This window comes from Atractosteus spatula, unplaced genomic scaffold, assembly GCF_055471065.1.
Source record: "Atractosteus spatula isolate fAtrSpa1 unplaced genomic scaffold, fAtrSpa1.hap1 Scaffold_4, whole genome shotgun sequence".
Classification (NCBI taxonomy): Eukaryota; Metazoa; Chordata; class Actinopteri; order Semionotiformes; family Lepisosteidae; genus Atractosteus; species Atractosteus spatula.
In genome coordinates, this window is record NW_028296868.1 from 297,385 (window position 1) to 317,500 (window position 20,116).

The window sequence follows — 20,116 nt, forward strand, 5'->3', positions numbered from 1 at the left end:
GAGGGACGAATTTGGCTAATGGATTGTTGAATTTGCTAATTCTCTATTGTAGTATTGTAGGTTTTTTTGTAGGTTGTTAATTGAAGTGGTGCACGGGGCTGGTGAACAGGTGCTGGACACTTGGAGACCTCCAGTAGAGGGAAGACACGACCTGATACCTGGCGAGTGGGTGTGGTGAGGAAGATATACCCTGCCTGATGTTGCAACCCTGCTGGGAAGGACCATATCAAGTGCAACTGACTACCGACTCTGCCATCTGAGTGACAGGATGAGATCGCTGGATCTACGCATTGCGCCGACACCGAACCACTGCACCAGAGACTGAGTGAACATTAATTATTATATTGTCACTGTTTCTGTGTTTGTTGAGCTTCCTGAGGGGTGGCGACAGTGTACCTGTTAAGTGTAAGGAGCTTTACTTTGATAAAATGGGGATATGGAATCAATACTTTATCAGTCAGCCACAAATAATAATCAGAGCTCATGTTGGGATTGTATTGCTATAAAAGATGCTCATGGGAGTAATCCCCTTTGATAGAGGTGATTATTTAGGTTTATTGGCATGGGTAAATAGCCCTGCTTTTAGTCTGAGTGTAACTCAGATGTATTAGAATGGAAATAACTGTATGCTGCTCGCTATAATCACAGTTTTAGGCCATTCTCTATTAGGGTGATAGACAGCTGTTTAGGTGACCCAGCTGTTGACCAATCTTGTAAAAAAAAAACCCTAAGAAAAATGCTGGGCTCCAGCCCACAGGGATTTACCTGTGCTGTAAGAACTAATGCATGAATAAGGAGACTGGATTCTGGTGAAAGACAGGAAAAAGAGGTGGTGTTCGCTCAGGTGGAGGGGGCCGTACCAAGGCTGCTGACCACTGCGACTGCTGTGAAAGTCACGGAAAGGGTTCCCTGGATTCATGCTTCCCACTGTAAACGAACTGAGCAAAGTGCACAAGCACAGATGGGGATCACATGCTTGGGACTGATGTGCCCAGCCTTTTTCCTTTTTATGTGGAAGCCTGTCACCACCCAGAAAGAGGAAGAATCTAAACGCGAAGCCTCTTTGTATACAAACTGGCTGAATGAAACTGATAATGAGGGGGATAGGAGTAATTTGTGGTATAAATTTATAAATCATACAGTAAAGTTAAAGAAATGTAATGCATCTTGTTATGTATGTGCTTTAATGCCTCATTCTACAGCCTCACCCATTTCTCTCCTGGTTAAAATCACGGTTTGGGCCAGGGGGAATGTTTTTCTTTAAGTTACTAACACCGATTATAGGGGCTGTGATACTTGTCTTCCTGTTTTTGTGTTGCTGTACGAAATATATTATTCCAATGCTTTGAAATATGGTAATGAATATGTTTGTGCATCAGTATGTTCTGATAAGAACGCAAGAATCCGAAGTATGGGAGCCTCCTGGGAGTCCATATGAAGAATCTAACTTTTAATCATTTTCAAGAATAAAAAGGAGGGAATTGAAGTGGAAATCTAATAAGTAAATTGATTCTTAAAAATGTAGAGAGCTTTGAAAAAAATATATTGGTGCTTTTAGATAATATATTTCAAGGATGTAACTGCTGTGCTACAGTACGTGCAGAATTTTAGAAAACAGTTTGTCAACAAAGTACACTGTTTAGGTTAGTTTAGAAGACAATGTACCAAAACAATATATGCTGTCTGGGTCATTAGAATTAGCTGAAAGTAACTGATAAGCTTTGAATAACAAATCTAGTTTTTCTTCTCTCGCTCTATGATGTAATCTGTTTTCTCTTAGAGAAAGGGGAAGTTTTAGAAGGGACCACGTGCTGAACTTTTTTACAGCGCAACGTCTTATAAAAACCCTATACTGCTTGTAACAAATTGAGTCTTTGGTTGCACTTTGCGAAGTGGTAGCTGGGCTCCCAATATTGCAATATTGAAATAAAGACCTTACTCAGGTGAGAACTCTCTCTTGTGGCTTCCTTGATAGTTATATTTCCATGACATGTCTCAGTGGCTTTCAAAATTAAATTATGCATGCAAACCTGTGAACTAGAAAGATAACTAAGATACCCATCCATTTATAATGGTGGCGAAGTGGTTAGCATTGCTATCTTGCAGTACTGGGGTCCTAGGTTCAATTCCTGCCATCCTGTGTGTGGGGGTTTTACATGTTCTCTCTGGGTTACATGGTTTTTCTCCATATGTGTGATATGACTCCCTCTCGCACTCCGAAACATACTGGTAAGTTAATTGGTTTATGGGAAAACTGGCCCTGGTGTGTGTGTGTTTGTGTCTGTCTGTCCTGTGATGGACTGGCGCTATGTCCAGGGTCCGTTGCTTACTGGGATAGGCTCCAAATCCTCTGTACTGGATAAAGAGATTAGAAATGGATGGAAGTAAAGGCACTGTGTGGATGGAACTATACACAGTGTTAGAAACCCACGATGAAATGGCAGCATCTCACTGAGAATAAAATATTTAATAGTGCTGGCTTAAGGAAACAGCCTTTCCACCTCTCTTGCACATCAGTATCCATACCTAGTTATTTAAACAAATTGCCTCTAATTATAAACATCTTAATATGCTGGCTCTGTGGATCCGCATCAGCTATGTTTGCCCATTCCTTCAATTCATGTGCATCCAACACACAGTTCAATGCCAGCAACTACACATAATCTAAAATACAATCCTTATTTCAGTATCTATGTAAACATATAGTCTGTTAACTTCATCATCTTCATCAAAATTATGCCTAACCCCATTAGGAAGTGTTCTTGTTATAAGTGTATTCCTCAGCTTTCCCCAAATTATCTTCTTCTTGCCAACATCTCTAGTCTTTTATCCTGCAATAACTTAGCCAACACTTAAATCTCCAAAAGCTGCTTGTGTTAATTTCTTTAAATCACAAATATCATGTGTAAATACTGGCCATGTAATACTCTGCATTGTGGAATAATAGTTTATTTTAAAGGGAACTAGAGAAATCAAGAAAGGCTTTTTTTCTAGAATTAATAAATGCACATCCTGTTCACTGGGGAAATTAAATCCACACTGAGCAATCTTCAATATGTTCAGAATATGACAGCAAGAATCCTATCAGGGATGCATTACACATGTTTTCAAGTCCTTCAACTGGTTACCTATCAGATTTCGAGTCAACTTCAAAATCCTTATCCTCCTTATATACTGTCCTACAACTGTTATTATTGATCACCGAATTATTGTACTTGACATGACTTCATTCAGCCTTTCCTGAACGTCTATGACAGGCAGAGAGAGTGCTGTTTCTGGTGCGATCTTTTGCAGCTGACATTTCACTGTTTTAAACAAACAAGAAATTAGATTGCTCATAAATCAGTTATTCTATATAAACACAGCGTAATTGCCCTCCGAAAATCCTCTTTTTCTTGTTCGTTTTAGAGACCTTGATCGAAACTGATTTTAGATGTCAGAAAGGATTTATTTTCTCTGTATTTCCTACATTGCTTTGTCGAGATTTTAACTTTATATCTAACTTTATATCTAGGCTCAGATTTCAACTATAAATCGTACAGTAATTAATAGCAGTAAATACTGATGTTTTGCGCCCTTTTACCACAAAAATATATGTTTTGTAGTTGGGATTAACTTTATTTCGTATGCGTAGCTACTCTGATTCGGACACCGAACAGTTAAAGATGGTAACCATGGTAACTGGGATGTGTAGTTTTTAATTCCGTTTGAATTATAACTGTACGTACTGTCTTCATATTTGGCCAGGGCTTTAAAGAGAAGGCGCGCCAAAAAAATTCGGTGCCGTCGTCTCCGCTTTAAAGGTACCCCCGTGCTGGAAGAATTTGACCTCGGAACGTTTGCCCAGCGTAGTTATAGTGGACATAAAAACAAGAGTTCGCTGGCATTATATCCTAGAAGACACAGACCGGCACCAGACCGGTAAATGCTTGATGAACTAGGGATTGGACAGTTTCCAAGTGCTTGTACGAAAAAGCTGAAGCCCCTCGCGACTATTATGAGAGGCTTAGGCGCACTTATTTTGCAGGGCGGAATGAAGAGGGTTGCGAAGAGAACGTGAATTTCAAAGGTTTATTCATTGCTAATCTGCATCCCTCAATCAGGAAAATGATTGTGATGCACACTGATGCAAAAGCGATGAAAATGGCTGACATTAGAAGGTTGGCTCAAAAAGCCTGGGGAGCTGAAGTCTCTGCTTCCTCAGAGCGAAAACCTGCTAAAACGGCCGTGTTCGCCACTAAAGCCAGCAGGGTTGACGACTCGCCTCAGCTCGAGGGAGCTGAGGTTCCTGAGCCCGCTAAGCCCCGGCGCAAAATAGGCAGGCAGGACCGCACTAAGCGTCAGAGCCGCCGTGAGCGCTACGGGGAAGGCAAGGGCACAGGCAGAGCCTATCAGAAGGCTGGACGAAGGGAGTCGACTGCAACCCACCTGGCCAGGCTTGAACAAGCCCTGCTTGAGAGATCAGGACAGGGTAAACCTTCCGCACTGAATGCCGGAAGCGTGAATGAGCTTAGTGGGACCACGCCCCTTCTCACTGGAGGAGGCGGGGATCCATCCCAAACCCCTCCCTCAGTCTATCTGATTGGGTGGGAGGGTTCCTGCCTGGAAGAAGGCTGTGACTCTGAGTTGGGCGCTGACCCCGCCCCTGAAGTCAAAGAAAAGGCAGGCTTCCAACAATTCTTAGGGAATCTCAGCCAGAAAGGCAAAGCAAGGCGTATTTATATCAAGGTTTCTCTTGAAAACGTCTTAGATAGAGAAGCACTGGTTGACACTGGGGCTGAAATTAGTTTGATGTCAGCCGATCTACTCAGCGAGCTCAAACGAGTAGCGAAAGGAAAAGGCATCAGACTTAAGGTAGAACCGTGTAAGATAGATATTTCCAGCTATACCCAGGATCATGCCAGGATCACACACCGAGTGTGGGTGGCACTTAGGTTCGGGCCAATGAACGTGGTGCATCCTGTTTACATCTCTAGGTTTAAAACAGAGCCACTACTCATTGGCCAAGACCTGCTTGACAGGCTGGAGCCTCTGGTGGACTGCCAGCGTGGAAAATTGTGGGCTCAGGTCAAGCACCCTAAGCCTGTCGTACAGCAAAAAGGGGGGTTCAGTGGTTATGCTGTGATCACACAGTGCCCACTGAACACCATAGCTGAGTTGGAGGATTCTCCTGGTTCCTCTGGACGAGAAATAAATGTCTCTTCTTGCTTTCCAAAACTACAGGGAAGTCCTGCCCAGGCCAGCACTCCCACGGTCTCCCAACTACAGGAGCAGTGCTCCGAGCAGCTGCTTGACCCGCCAGGTAAAGCACACCCCTTTTTCATCCCTGAAGAAGAGTGGATCTCCCTGTCCGGTAATGAATGGGAGTCCTTTCTGTGCGCCCTGGTACCTCAGGGGGACAAGGACTACCACCCCATGGTGGTGGGAGGGGTCCAGGTGGCAGAAGTGCAGGTTGATGATGTAATTCTCAGCCTCAGCTCTGAGAAGTCCATAATCAGTGAAGGTCTGTTCGAGGACCTGTCGCGAAGCCGTCAGGTGACCCTGGTGACGCAATCACAGGGTCTGTGGTGGGCACCCCCACCTCATAGGTCCATTTGGAGCAAAGGAAGCTGTGCAGCTTCCATCTCCATCGGAAAAAGGAAGTTTGCTCACTACTTCCAGGTAGCACCTCAGCTGACCCATTCGGTCTGTATTGGTGCAGACCTGTTGGTTCGACTGGGCGCCCAGCTGGACACAGTAAACAGTGTGCTGTGGACACGGGTGAACCCAGATGCCCACTCTCTAAGCGGCGACCCCGAGAACATTCGGTCAGGTCAGACGATTCCTCAGGCCTGCCAGGTAGTAAACGAATCGGACCTGATCGTTCCTGCGTCAACAGCAGGGTTTCCGGTACGCCTTGTCCTAAAGAAGGGACAGAGGATGGATGCTGAGATGGTTTTCTTCCAACCATCAGCTCAGTTTATCAGACTGAACCTAGCAGTCTGTGGTACCCCCAGACTGGAAAGGAATGGCCGAGCCACCTGCCTGTTGGTGCAAAACATAGCAAAACAAGATGTCAAAATCCCTGCTCGCACTGACATGGGACTGGTAATTGACAATGGGTTCTATGATTTCGAACTGGCCATCCCAGTACTGGGGCAGCTCCCTGGTCCCTTGGCCAGGGAGGGGGGGACCGAGCAGGTGTACTACACCTACCCCCGGCGGATGATTGCAATTATGCCAATAGAGGGATTCTGCAACCAGGAGGTGTGCAGAGTGGACCTTAGCGATAAGGATGAGATGGTTGTGTATACAGTACACGCAGGGGTTCCGACGGACCACTCAGCCGAGAGTGCGACCCGGGATACCGCCATGCCGTCAAAAGCGGGGTTCCTAGAGCAGGTACAGGATCAGGTTGGTAAGGCAGATGCCCTGGAAACGGAAAGCCAGCGTCAGCAGCTGCATCAGATCTTCCAGGATTTCCAGGAAGTGTTTGCACGGGACGCCTATGACTGCGGGGTGACGGATTTGCACACAGTGCGCATTCCTACGGCCCCTGGCGCCCGCCCAACCTATGTCAGGCAGTATCGCATTCCCCTCACGGCATACGAGTACATAAAGCAGACGTTGGATGCTCTACTAGAGCGTCAGATCATAAGGGAGTGTAACTCCACTTATAACTCCCTACTGTGGCCGGTGCTGAAACCCAATGGTAAGTGGCGTCTGACCATTAACTACCGGCAGTTGAATAAACAGGTTCCTTTGTCACGATGGCCAATGATCTACCTAGATCGGGAGTTAGCCAAGGTGACAACAGCAAAATATTTCACCACAGTGGATGTGGCCAATGGGTTCTGGACCCTTAAGGTAGAACCGACAGACCAGTACAAACTGGCCTTTTCCTTTGGAAACAGGCAGTTCACCTGGAATCGATGCCCCTTTGGGTATTCCAACTCCCCAGCGGAGTTCAACATATTTCTGCACAAAGCCATGAGTGATGCAGCCGCCAGGGGCAACCTGGTCTATGTGGACGATATTCTGATGCGGAGTCAGACCTGGGAAGAACACATGGCCGAGATCAGGCATGTGTTGACCCAGCTCTCCCGTGCAGGGGCCAAACTGTCTCTGGCTAAGGGACAGTGGTGTAGGACCCAAGTGGAGTACGTGGGACTATTGGTTGGAGCCCAAGGCATACAGCCACAGTCCAGCAGAGTCCAAGCTATCCAGAATATGAAGTCGCCCACTAACCTGTCTGAACTGCGCAGCTTTCTGGGAGTATGTAATTATTCCCGGCAGTTCATTGAGGATTACGCTGAAATAGCAAGGCCCCTCCACAAGCTGCTGCAGAAAGACGTGCCCTTTGAGTGGGGACCTTCCTCAGAACAGGCTGTGATGGAGCTGAAGCGCAGACTCGGTAGTGCGCCGTGCTTGGCCTACCCTGACAAAAATAAGGTCTTCTACCTTGAAGCAGGGTTCTCAGAGCACTGCCTTGGGGCTGCTCTGAGTCAGGAATATGACCAAGAGCGAAGGGTGGTGGCGTATGCCAGTCGAGCCCTGAACCCAGTGGAGCAAAAGTTCTTGGACTGCGAGAAGGCCCTGTTGTCTACGGTCTGGTCGGTAGAACAATTCCGTAGTTATGTAGGGGGACAAAAGATCATCATCGAAACCTGCCACCAACCTGTGACATTCCTGCATAGCCAGAGACTGAAAGCGGGCAGGGTGTCAAATAGCAGGATTGTGGCATAAATGATGGCCCTACAAGGCTATGAGATAGAGGTACGTTATGCACAGAGCAAGAAAATGTACCTGGGACAGGGCCTGGCTTTGGGCCAAGTGTGTCACGGCTGTGACACTGACATGGAAGCTCCAGAAACAATTCCCGCTGCTGAGCTACCGAACAATCACCGGTACTACGATGAAAACGTGGGCCAGGGCTTACCCATGGCCTATGTTGACGGTTGCTCTTTTCGCCACGAACAGCAGGTGCTAGCAGGGGTAGGAGTAGTCTGGCAAGACAATACTCCCTGTGGGCCGACCCGCTATAAGCTAGGACAAAAGACTAGTCAGTATGCGGAAGTAGCTGGGGTGCTGATCACCCTCCAGCAGGCCCTGACAAATGGCCTTAAACAATTTGTCATCTGTAGTGACTCGAACTACACCCGACATAGCTTCGTGTCCCATCTTCCGTATTGGAAGGGTACCGGCATGAAAAATGCCCGGGGCAAGGAAGTAAAGAACAAAGAGTTGTTCCTGGCCAGTGACAAGCTCACGACCGAGGCTGGAATGATGGTTTACTGGAGGAAGGTGAAGGGACACTCCCAGGTGAAGGGACCCGACAAAGACGGGAATGATGAGGCCGACCGGCTGGCTAAATCTGGCGCCTTAGAGGGTGAACCCTGGCAGTTCCAGCAGGAATGGCTACCCCCAGAAACCGTGGCTGAGGTCAAGGCGGTCACCCGAAGCAGGGCTAGACAGGATGTCGGAGCTGACCCTCAATCTGTAGTGCTTGGGTCACAGGGTTTTAACACCGATCTTGCGGAAATGCAGAAACAGGACCCAGCAATTGGGCTAATGTATCAGCATATCGCTGACCCAGTGCGTCAACCTCTTTCGGAGCAGGTGCTGAGCCAGTCTCCAGAGCTGAAGGAGCTGGCAGAGGTGAAAGACAACCTAAAAATTATAAAGGGGTTGTTGGTTTGTGTACCAGTTGCACAAGGTGTCCCAAAGTGGGTAGTTCCCCGCTGCCATTGGGGGGTCATGATCCAACACGCTCATGACGAGCCCTGTGGGGGTCACCGGGGAATCAAGGCCACGTACGACACTATCCAGCAGGTGGCATTCTGGCCTCACATGGGCCAAGACATCGCCGCGTATGTAAAGGGGTGTCTGACGTGTAGCCAGTTCCAACCATCACGGCCCTTGCACCGTGCACCACTCCAGAAAAAGGGCATGACATTCCCCTGGTCCAATCTACAAATGGATTGGGTGGGGCCGCTGGTGAGGTCATCCAGAGGGAACAAATATTTCCTCACGGTTACGTGTGCATTCACAAAATGGATTGAGTGCCTCCCAGCACCCAACGACACGGCAGAGACAACTGCAGTGCTGTTGGTGAACCATGTGTTCAGTCGATGGGGACTCCCCCTGACCGTGGACTCGGATCGGGGAACCCATTTCACAGCTACAGTAATGGCAACCCTGTGGAATATGCTTGGGGTCAAGGCCCAGTTGCATATCTCCTACCACCCTCAATCCTCGGGCCAGGCAGAAAGGGCAAACCGAACGGTGGTTAGTATGCTCAAAAAGTTTGTCTCCACCAGCAGTAGGGACTGGGACATTAAGCTGCCCCTGGTTCTGATGGCCATCCGAGCCACGCCCCATTGCTCTACGGGGGTCCCACCTTTTGAGATGATGACAGGTCGGAAGATGACTCTTCCCCTACACTGTCTTTATGGGGTGGAGGACCTGAGCACGACGGGGGCTGCTACGGCCCATCAGTATGTGTCAGCAAGCACATCTGCAGGCAACCTTTGCTTTTGCCCAGAACAATCTGGGAAGGAGTGCAGAGGGTAGGAAAGCATACTATGACCGAAAGGCAGTTAACCAGGAACTCCAAGTAGGAGACAAGGTCCTGTACTTCCAATTTGCCAAACCCACAGGGGTGGCCCGGAAATTCTTACCCAGTTGGACAGGACCCCACGAGATTGTCGATAAGGTATCACCGGTAGCTTATCGAATTCGGATTGAAAAAGGAAGGCAATCTCTGGTCTATAAGTGGGTGCATCGCAACCACCTCCGGTTGTATCGCCCACCTCAAATGGCGCCGGAGGACACAGAATAGGGTTAAAAGTCTAAACCCGATCAAGAGGGGGGTGCCCCTTTGTAGCTGCAGGTAGTTAGGTACTGTAGTGTAGGTCCTCCTAGGAAAATATATTCAAAATTATAGTGGAACTGTACCATGTGCCTCATCTGTGTTCCAGAATGGGAATCCTAAAACTGCCACGGCTGGTCCTGACAGTGCTGTGGATCGCTTCGACACAGCCCCTTGAAGTTGTGGAACCCGGTCCTCCTACCGGCATAGTCCTGCAGGACGCTCCCGGATTGTTGTTAACAAATTGCAGAACATATACTCAGCGAGTGTATGTGCGGCTGGACCCAAGTGATGTGTTTCGGAAGCACATCAACATGAACAGTAGGGTGTCCCATCATGGCAGGCAGTGGGCTAAGGATGCTGTATGGCATGCCCAGCTAGACACTATACACATGCTCCGCCAGCTGAGGAAGGCAACAGTCAGCCAGGAGGAGATGACAGGCCTCAGCCGCCCCAAAAGGTTCTTGGGGGGTCTGATTGCTGTGGCCTCCACCGTGGGCTCGCTATTTTCAGCTGGTCTGTTTGCTGCTTACACTGTCACCCTGACCACCCTGAGAAGGCAGGTGTCTGGGTTACTTAAGGAAATGCCAGAAATTCAGGACAGGCTGTATCAACAGCAGCAGCGGCTGGAAAGCCTAGGGAAAACCTTACAGGGCACAATATTAGCAGTAAACCTTCATGCAGCAGTGTTAAATAACACCCTCCACACCGTGGGCAGGATTGTCGACGTGTTACAGTGGGATTATGCTTACGTGCAACAGGTCAGGATGCTGATGCAGGATTTGCTTAGGGAGCTTAGTGCCACGATAACTAGCTTAGCCATGGGACAGATTCCAACTTACTTGGTTCCACTGTCCTTAGTAGAAGAAGTACTTAGGACAACCACTTCTGAGATGGTGCAGCCATTACAGGTACATTTTGCATACAGTCTAGGCAGTGCCATTCCTATACATGTCAACCCTGAAGCCAAGGAAATAGGTTTCCTGTTGAACCTTCCCATCGTGAGTGGCAAGGATATCTATAGACTCAAGTCTATATCGAACGTTGGCTTCTGGAGGGGGGACATGCATGTGAAGTTGACCACCCCACCGCTCGTAGCTTACCAGGAGGATGATCCAAATTTGTATCTTGTTCCAAACCTGGAACTGTGTATATCAACCAAGGATATCCACTGGGTATGCCCAAGTAAGCCATTCCTTAGGGACACAACTCAGAGGTTGTGTGGTATCAGAAAGGGGGCTGCCACTGAAAAGTGTAAAGCCACAGTGACAAGCAAAAGTGAGGTTAACGAACCCCAGGTTGAGCAGGTGGGAAAGAAATGGCTGGTCAGCACACCACAGTTAACGGTTACAATAACATATGACAGGCATGATACAGCTACCGAAGTGCAGCTACCCAACCAAACAGTTTTTCTACAAGTTCCTGAAGGAGCGATAGTGCATCTCAACGATTTAGCACTGTATCACCTGGAGTCAGAACTATACGAAACGGAACTCGAGATTGTGGACGCTTTCAGAGGACACGGCATTGACTTGGATGAGAGAATCCAAGAGACAGTAAGTCTTGAGGGTGTACAGGTAGTCGAATTTGTTCTTAACGACACAAACTTAAAAACTACACTGGTAGGTCCCAAGCACAGTCGTTGTGGATCCTCTGGGGCGCTAGGAACAATAAACGTGGTCATCTTGACACTGCTGCTGGGTAGCTGGATCATGGCTGGGGTAATGTGTTGGATGCTGTTCTCTTGTATCAAAGCCTTGCGGGGTAGTTTGAATGAGACAAAGGGAGCAATGGTTTATCACCGAAATCAGGTAACCACTCCCAAACGTCTGCCTGCTGCAGAGCTATCCGATACTGATAGTGAACTGCCGGAAGTTTAAGGTCTAGAGCTAATGATGATGCCCAATGCCTCATTCCTAGGTACCTTATAACTGAGAGCAGGTATACGCAACGTTCTTTCCAACACTATTTCCTGTACAAATTCTCGAGAGGTAATGTGAATATTGGGTGGTAGAATCCACCGTGGTACAACAAACATCACTTAACTCTGTTTTTGTTTTGAAGGCAACAACGCCTCAGGACCTCGTGACCTTCAAAAAGGGGGGATATGTAGTGGCAATGCTTGTTAATAAGACAGAATTAAGCGTTGGTATGCTCCTAAAGGAGGCCCCATCTCACCCTCCATCTCTGTGGTGCAGCCACAGAGAAAGAATTCATGCAAGCTGATTTAAGATGTTTTTCTTTTGATAAGAAGCAAGCTCCCAGACGGGGATGCAATTAGCTAAGCCTGGCTATAATGATCAATGGTCATCCACTGGCGCCTATCTGTCTAGGGAGTGCCGAATGGACATCTGGACTGCATTTCTAAGTGTCAAGAGTAAGTGACTTATATCTCACCTTGACCAACCAATCAGGGACTGGCAGGGCGTGGTAATACCACGTGGGTCTCCAATGCCCGCCAAACTCTCAACCAATCAGCACACATCTGGGTCTTGATCAAAAAGGGAGCGCAAGCTCAGTTCTGGGCTCTCCTTGGCCATTTTCGCGCATCCTCAGAGACAATCACGTGACAACTGCTGTTGTCTGCAAAAGGACTTGGACTTTGTTCTAAGCGCGAGGCCGAGGATCCCGTACGTATTCAGAATTCTACCAACGTGAATGCTCCGCTTGATCAACGGCAGCCTACAGTTGGACCCTCGTCGACAACCTGAATAGCTTATTCAGAAGCAGCGCTGGACCGGGAACGAACCAGCTTCTTCCCAGGCAAAAGAGTGACTTGTGAGGACTCGCGGTCACACTCTGTGCATAGAGACTTTCTACTAGCCAGCCGGACTGCTGGTAGATCCCCTCGGAGCAACGACTGCCCTGCGCGCCGCAGTCAGATTCCTCCGGCCTTCCTACTCCGAGCTGCACCTCGACTGGTTGGCCGGTAGCAAGAGGACGCCGACACAACGCCCATTGGACAACCGCTGCAACAGAGCCTGTCAGCTGGTTTGGTGTTCGTGCCGGGAAATTCCAAATCCAAACACAGTGGATAAGTAAACCCCATGTTCTACATTGCGTCTCGAGAATTTAATTGTACCTCAACACAAGTTGTTATCAATTTAATTCATGAGTAATGTATTTACTTCCGAGTTTAGAGTAACAGTGGGTAATAACACTGATTAGCGATTTGGTAACCGAACGATATATATTGACATATATTCTCTGTTGTGTATCTCTTTGTGTTTGCATCTCTTCGAGATTATATACCTTGTATATTGATAACCCTCACAGTAAGGTCTGCCGCTCGTATCCAGGCAGACTAGTATATGTTTGGTGCACAGTTTATATTAATAAATGTATCTCGTGTATTGAACCCGTGTGTGTGCGTTGTTAGTTGTTCTGACGATTGATTTTCTAAAAGCCCCAACGAACAACCTCGTGATTACTGCTACAATTGATAATTGTCTCAGTAAACCCATCAAACCACTACACTATCAAGACCAGCCATACACAGTACAGTTTATGTACATACAGTAATGTTTATGTTCCTAAATTAATATCGTTTATGACCTTCAGATGCGTTATGCTCCTCTTCTTTTTATGCTCAGCTACTAAAATTTCCCTTTAGTGGTAAAATTCCATATAAATATTCAAAACTAAGCGGATTGAAATGTGCACAGTAAAGACATTAGATGATGAAATCTTTTCACTACCAACCAATGCACCACGAGTGCCCCTGTCGGTCATTTTGGCCAGCCAATCACTTACCGCGGTGCCCTACGGTGCCCTGCGGGTTGGTTACTGTACCACGGGTTTTTACCGCTCATTTTGAATGGCTGCATCTGTAGGTTGTCTCTCGCAGTGTTCAGGAATTGCATTCCGAAACTGAGTCAGATCAAAAGTTGTAAGAAAAGCACCTATGGTGTCGGTTCTAACAGCTTTATTGATTCGATGTTAAAGGCCGGAAATGGGGCACAAGGCACGCGACCGCAAAAAGCGTCGCCATCTGCTTCCAGCTGCAAAATGCCGTTTGCGGACGCTGAAGCATTTGAACTTGAACTTTATTGCCATATGTAACCGGTACTGGTACAATGGAATTCTTACTTACAGAAGGTCTCTCGATTGTAAAACAAGTGTAAAAAACAAGACAAAGTGCAAACAGTGCATCAAGACAATGTACAAACAAACAATAGACAATGTGCAAGTAAACATGTAGACATTTCTTTCCAAGGCAGCGGGTACAAGCGATCTCGCGTTTTAAAACCACCAGGAAAAGCAAAAAGGCACTTTTCCTTGCTTGCGCCGGCACACAACGACGTGAGGAGGACACCGTAGTCAGCAGGATTCGAACTTGCGCGGGGAGACCCCAATGGATTTCTAGTCCATTGCCTTAACCACTCGGACACGACTACAGCGCGCGCTGCCATTGCTGCGTTCTTGCTACAATCTCACATGGATCGCGAGGCGCCGGCGGAAACCTTTTTCAAAGTCGTTCTCCATTAAAAAAAAAACCTTTCCAAAATACAAGCCTTGCAGACAGACACGCCTCAGAGGACTTAAGGGTTGCTTCATGTGGGAATGATAAAGTCTCCCCGTCCGGACAGGAAAATGGCACTTTGTTAGACACAAAAAAACAATCAACAACAGACAAATGTCTACAAGCATTTTAGAAGCCGCTCTTGAAATAGCTCTTACATTCGTGTTAGACGCAGGAATCGCCTTTTTATTGACGCTCTTACGAACGCCATGGAAAGCAAAACAAAGCAAAGCAGAGCAGAACAAAACGAACAAAATAAAACCCTCACGTCCTGCACTTGAATATAATGCCATTACGTTCCGAAGCGGTATTGGACGTCATCCTAGCACTGCAACCCGGGGCGTACGGTATATGGGAACGAGCACACGTCACGAATTGTCTCTAATCACTCTCTGCACTGTAAGGCGCCTTGAAGCGTGCACCCTCAGCATTCATCTTTGCGCATCTGTGAAAGGTAAACTCTTGAGCAAACTCTGAACCAGACACTCAAACTCCAGCTAGCATTAGGGGTAGCATTCCCACGCTACTTGAACACTTTGTTTACGCTCAGTGCTGGATTTTGGGAACTTTAGGACGAGTGGGACTTTTCTTCTATCTGTCAATTCGTTTTGTTTTGGAGACTCTTGGCTGTCTGTGTTGTATAGTGCAGCTTAAATAAAACGTTTTCGAAAACTGTGCCGGCTCAAAAGTTGTAAGAAATCCTCTCCAGCTCTTTTAAGTCTCTTCAGTTTTGTCATTTAAAGTGAAACTAGATGTATAACTGGAGCCTCACTTATGCAAATGGTGAGGCTCCAGTTCGACATCTAGTTTTACTTTATATGACAGAAGTACGTCAGACTGCGCCGGACTGGGGGATCACTTCCGGTTATTTTTACCATCTTAAACATTTGAAATCCTCCCCTACGCAATTGTGACACTTCATCTTGGCTCCACCTAGGACACTCTTCAATCTTCCATCACTTCTCTCTTCTCCCGCAACACTCTCGTCTGTCGGTAGTATGTGGTGTCTTTGCATTACCACCAATCTCACCACAGCAAGAAAGCAGCAGGTTTTGGCAAGAGAGGAGGAGACTGCCTGGCCCAAACAGGGATCGAACCAGAGACTTTGGCGTTACTAGCACCACGCTCAAACCAACTGAGCTAACAGGCCTTGTTCTCGCTGTCCTCTCTGTGCTGCAAAAAATGGAATTCAGGGAAGTTTCTTTTGTCCTTCTTTGAATAGAAAGCCCTGCAATTCAGTGTACGGGCCTTCTCGTGCTGTTTAATGGTTCTTCAAAAATTCAAATTCAAATCCTACACTGGCCTGAAGTGCCCCCCCATTTCACAGCATTTTTCAGCTGATTTAAATGTACCTAAAGGAGAAGCATTATTGAAGACCATCAATTACCAAGAGCTTTTGTCAAAGGTTTTGGTGGTCACTTTTAATGACCACAGAGAGCTATGACCTCGGTTTTACATCTCATCCAAAAGACAGCGCCTTTTTACCACACAGCGTCTCCGTCACTATACTGGGGCATTGGGACCCGCACAGACGTCAGGGTGAGCGTCCCACCGCTGGCTCCATTAACACCGCTTCCAGCTGTAAGCTTTGCTTTTCCCTGTAGGTCATCCTCATCCGGGTACTGACCTGGCTCACAGCTTCTAAGCTTCAGTGGGTTTTCAGTTGCGAGTTGAAAGGGGATGCAAGTGATGGAGCCGCTCGCTGCAAAAGCCACTGCATTGGCCAGGAATCGAACCCGGGCCTCCCGCGTGGCAGGCGAGAATTCTACCACTGAACCACCAATGCACGCTGCAAGGGTCTACAATAAAGACGCTTTTTTACCACTCTGTGCTGGATGTTGGGTCCCAAGGGAACTTCTGGACGAGTGAGAATTTTCTGCTATCAAAATTTGGTTTCGGAGACTTTTGGCAGCCTACAGATGCAGCCATTCAAAATGCGCGGGCGATACCGCATTATTTTGCGGTACGCTGTACGCAGTCTACCGCAAGCTACCGGTAAATACCGCGAGTTACCGTAAATTCTCCTATAATACGACAAGCAAAATAATAGTATCCGGAATTTCCGCAAGGTGGAGCTAATAAAGCTCAACCTCTCATGTTTGAGCTGTGGCCATCAAAGTCTTTAACGAAGATATTACTAATAGTATTAATAATGAATGACCTTGGACAAGCTGTAAGTGTAAACTCAAAGTATTGCCCTGGTCAACATTCTTTTTTTCATTGACCGTCTTTGTAAAAGTAACACCACAGCATTTCGCAATCACGCATTTGTTTCCAATCATGCAAAGTACAGTAATTTTTAAGAATCGATTCACCATGCCTTTCACATGCTCATAAAAGAGATTGATTTAGGAACATAAACATATTACCGTATGAAAACTGTACTGTATACAGTATGTATATGTATATTTAATGTCTTAACTGTGCCCGTTTAAGTATTGAATATTCATATCTGATTTTACCACTGAAGGGAAATCTTAGTAGCTGAGCATAAAAAGAATAGGAGCATACTGCAACGCGTGTGAAGGCCATAAACGATATTAATTTTGGAACATAAACATAGAGTATATGGCTGGTCTCGGTACTTTAAAGAAAACATACACGAAACATGGTTTCATTATGACCAGAATCGGTCTTGAGATATTTTTAACTTGATTTACAGTATTTGAGAGGTATGTCTTAACACCGATACTACAGTGCTTAAGTACTGCTCACGTATATGTTTCTAGGTTTATATTATGCATTTCATATGGTCAAATTACTTTTGAGCAACTAATAAGAAGCGCGAAACGGTATGCGTTTTAGTTTCGTTTTGTGCTGGGACCCGTGGATTGATTAGAGATATCAAGTACATACAAGTCATTTTTTAAATGTTGTAGTTCGTCTTGAAAAAATGTTACGAGTACATCATCTATCAACAATTACACAGGTTCTGTTTCCATATTGCGGATTTTGGTTACGTAATATTATTTTCTAGATTTCACGTTGTGAATATATGATTTGGGCAAACAGAGCCGCAAAGAAGTACATTATGGGTTGTTGTTGTTTTTTTTGCAGTTTTATCTAGAACAAGCGATGCTTAAATCTTTGTCTGATTCTTGTGAAACTATCCACACGACAGTTACAGTACCTAGGAGTTGACTTCAGTGATGTCACTGATGGGATGTTTCTAAAAATCCATCCTCTGTAAAACGTCTTCTCTAGTTGTCCTGCATATGTATTCGCTAATGAAGCTGTGTGTTCTGAGCCTGGATCTCTACATTTCTGTATGAACCAGCTTAGAGGGCTAAAGACAGCTTGTGTTTAAATTGAGTGTAAGGCAATTTATGCTTCTAAAGTCATGGTCAGCATTTATTATTGTACTGTGCTGTAAACTTGTTCTGTGCCTAGTCACATTATTTTATAGCGTTTTTATAGTGTTATCAAATCCGGTGGCGCTGTGTGTTAGTTTCCTGACTCCCATGTCACATGGTCTGTGATTGAAACCTGTGAAACCGGTTTAATTTGTCACAGCCAGCACTCCGGCAGAGAGGGGGTTGTGCTCGTAAAGTAGAAGCAGGCGAGATTTCCAGCGAAAGACACCTCCCCCCCACCCTCATACGATTCGCATTGTAATTACACATTCTAATTGTATTACACATTGTACACATGCTTAAAAGAGAAGAGAGAAAACGCAAGCCTTCTTCAGGTGTGAGGGTCTTCTGCTCAGAATGAAACGCTAAAATGTAATGTAGGCTCTGAATGGGTTCAATTATGATTTGGGCTTGATTAAGGTCGCTGCCTTTCATCTAAAACCCTACTTGAATCCTTCTAAACTAAAAATCAGTGTTAGAGAGTTCTAAATAAAGAGGTATCCAGGTAACAGTGAAACGGGCGGACAGTCTGGGGAGATCGCCCGTTTTCCATGTAAATAGTTCCCTGGTTCCGCACCCCTTGGTGTTTCTCTTGCTCTCTCTCGGGTCACCTGATCATTAGCTCGAAAGATTTCAGTGCTTTGTGTATATTCTAATGCTAGTGGGGGCAGGGTGTGTGGGAACAGGTTTGGTTGAAATTGCATTGGAGATCTATGTTCTTCACACCTGAAACATTTTCTCTGAAAGCATTTTCTTCGCAGTTTAACCGATCTTGTTACAGCATGTTACAGTTTACTATTATTAACCATATTAATTTTAAGTGCTTAATGCCATTTTTTGACCAGGCACGAATATTCTTAAGTCCATATCTTCGCAAGGGAATCAGTGCGAATTGCAATACTAATTAAATTAAAACTACTAACTACTAACTAATACTAATTAAAACAAACCAGAAACGTGTTGTTCTGTCTAATGACATTACAAGTGGAAAGATTACAGATTTTAATCGTCTTTAATTTTGTTACGTTATACATTTTAGAAACGTTTCATCCATACAAACACCACAAAACTATTTTCGATTGTATTTCTGAATAGTATGTTACACTTAGTTCACTGTTTTAAATACATCTAATTAAGAAAGTTAGGTGTTAGCATAAACTATTAGCAATCAATAATATTAAATTTAGCACTGTAATAAGATGTTGCACTTTCCCCCGCATCTTGTAAAAATATATTTTCATTGTTCAAATATACATTAAGTCTGACTATCATATAATAAGTTAAATACATAACTAAAGAAAAAATAGGGTTAAATATAATTCAAAATATTTTGCTAACAATGTTAACTGTTTATGAATAATAAAATGTATTAACTAAGGAGTAGGATGGCACAGTTGTTAGTATGTTTTTTGTTTTGTTTCTTTTTCATAAATACAACAGTAGTACCTGATGTCTCAGTGGCTTTCAAAATTAAATCATGCATGCAAACCTGTGAACTAGAAAGATAACTAAGATATTGTCATGGAAATATAACTATCAAGGAAGCCACAAAAGAGAGTTCTCACCTGAGTAAGGTCTTTATTTCAATATTGCAATATTGGGAGCCCTGCTGCCACTTCGCAAAGTGCAACCAGAGACTCAATTTGTTACAAGCAGTACAGGGTTTTTATAAGACGTTGCGCTGTAAAAAAGTTCAGCACTTGGTCCCTTCTAAAACTTCCCCTTTCTCTAAGAGAAAACAGATTACATCATAGAGCGAGAGAAGAAAAACTAGATTTGTTATTCAAAGCTTATCGGTTACTTTCAGCTAATTCTAATGACCCAGACAGCATATATTGTTTTGGTACATTGTCTTCTAAACTAACCTAAACAGTGTACTTTGTTGACGAACTGTTTTCTAAAATTCTGCACGCACTGTAGCACAGCAGTTACATCCTTGAAATATATTATCTAAAAGCGCCAATATATTTTTTTCAAAGCTCTCTACATTTTTAAGAATCAATTTACTTATTAGATTTCCACTTCAATATCCATTCATTTATAATGGTGGCGAAGTGGTTAGCATTGCTATCTTGCAGCTGAAGAAAGATGTGAAGACGGGGGTTTGAATTTAATCCTTTCTGTAGGGGGTTTAGACTTCTAAGTCACAAGCTGGGGTTTATGGCAGGAAAGGGGGTTAACTGATAAGGATTGCAGATGCAAGCTAGGAACCCCCCTGGGTGTAATGTTAAACTGACCATTTGCCCAGAACATCGTAAACTGGCCAAATACCATGAGCCCCCCTCTTTACCATCAGACCGAGTGACGTCAGAAACGGAGAAGAAAACACTATTTAACCCAAAAGTTTGTAACAGTACGTTGAACAATGCTTCGGTTTTGTTGTTTCTTGCG

At 45.4% G+C, this 20,116-nt stretch overlaps 1 non-coding gene across 1 annotated transcript; it reads right to left on the reverse strand.

The window, feature by feature from the left end:
• Positions 1–16,087: 16,087 nt before the first annotated feature.
• trnag-gcc (transfer RNA glycine (anticodon GCC)) lies at positions 16,088–16,158 on the reverse strand. The gene has a single exon. It is a non-coding gene; the product is annotated as a tRNA-Gly (tRNA).
• Positions 16,159–20,116: the final 3,958 nt, after the last annotated feature.